Source organism: Triticum dicoccoides, chromosome 3B, assembly GCF_002162155.2.
Source record: "Triticum dicoccoides isolate Atlit2015 ecotype Zavitan chromosome 3B, WEW_v2.0, whole genome shotgun sequence".
NCBI classification, from domain to species: domain Eukaryota; kingdom Viridiplantae; phylum Streptophyta; class Magnoliopsida; order Poales; family Poaceae; genus Triticum; species Triticum dicoccoides.
The window spans coordinates 59,973,400-59,974,959 of NC_041385.1; the positions used below are offsets into that span (position 1 = coordinate 59,973,400).

The following is a 1,560-nucleotide window of genomic DNA, read 5'->3' on the forward strand; positions in this document are numbered from 1 at the left end:
TTTTTTTTCATGGATTATAAACCATTTTCTCGTGTGTCAATATGTACCACCTTTTCCAAATGTAGTATACGAAATTTTGGTAGAGTATGTACCACATTTTATAGATGGGTTATATACCACATTTTCTTAAGTTAAGTGTATGTCAGAATGTTTTTCACAATATAGTATATACCACTTTCTAGTGACGGAGTATATGCCATTTTTTGGATTGAGTATATACCACATTTTTTTTGCCATGTAGTATATACTATATTTTCTTGTGATGGAAGAAGTATATACTACAATGTTCATACCAGATCAACGGTATATACCACTTGCCACTTGGTTTACAAAGGAGTACGTACTACAAATATCGATCAGACCGGTGTACTATAATTAATGGAAAGAGTATACTACAAGAATTAGTAGCATAATTATTTAAATACAAAAAAAAGTATAGCTGTTTTTGAATATTTATATTGGTCCATACCAGAAAATACAAACGTATATGTACATCACATCGGAGAGCACGCTTGCCCTTGCATGCTTGCTGCATATGCATGTTGCATACACAAGCTGGATCAGCCGATGCCATCTGATCATGTATGCACACGAATATAAATTTGTAGTAGGATGCAAGTACTCCCTCCGTCCGGAAATACTTGTCGGAGGAATGGATGTATCTAGACGTATTTTAGTTCTAGATACATTCATTTTTATGCATTTCTCCGACAAGTATTTCAAGACGGAGGGAGTATAATTTAATCATACATAAGTCCATGAACGGACAACATGTACAGTAGCTATCATGCATGGATCTACTGATTTGCCTTACAATTAACTAGAGTAGTAGGATGCTAATATTGCATCTGCCAAAATAAAGCCCGATGTATCGCCGGCCAATCAGTGGAGAAAAGGCTGCTGGTTGCATGCGATCCTAGGTCGTCATGTCGCCGTCACACGTGTCTTCTCTCCGTCATCGAGCCGAGCCATCGAGCACCGTCGCCGACCGCATCTATGTTCACCATGGAGCCCCTGGACTGCCCTGATTTCACTACTAGGACATGCAACAACGAGCCGAGATGAATACATGGAGTTAACATGAATGCTTATAGAAAATAACACAACTATATCTCTTACGTCTCGCCGCCGGAGTCCCGGATGGAGCATGTACTTGGATGGCAAACTCTAATTTTTAGCACCGAGCCAGAGTCCCGGATGTTGGATCGCAGCCGCTCTCGCCGGAGTCCCGGATGGATCAGCTCGCCGCAGGTTGGGATGGGCCGTGCATCGAAGACATTGGAGATCGGGCTGGGAGAGTATCACCGGACGGTCGCGTCGCAGTTAGGCCGGCCAGGTATTAATATGTGGGCAACTAAGCACATCCCTGATCCCTAATTTCTTGGAACTAATTTTCAAACTACGCGTGATCCATGCGGAGAGATTTATCAGGTAGTTAATTAATAATTTGATTTGACTAAATAATTGCTGGTGGGCATGCATTTTTGACTCGTTACCACGTCGGCGTGAGCTGTTTGGTGCTAGGAGTATGTACTCCTTGTAGCAAATATTTGTCATATA

At 41.5% G+C, this 1,560-nt stretch overlaps 1 long non-coding RNA gene across 1 annotated transcript; it reads right to left on the bottom strand.

The window, feature by feature from the left end:
• Positions 1–436: 436 nt before the first annotated feature.
• LOC119280764 lies at positions 437–1,289 on the bottom strand. The gene is made up of 2 exons (XR_005138170.1): positions 1,120–1,289; positions 437–1,033 (listed from the first exon to the last, which is right to left on the bottom strand). It is a non-coding gene; the product is annotated as an uncharacterized LOC119280764 (long non-coding RNA).
• Between the last annotated feature and the right edge of the window lie 271 nt (positions 1,290–1,560).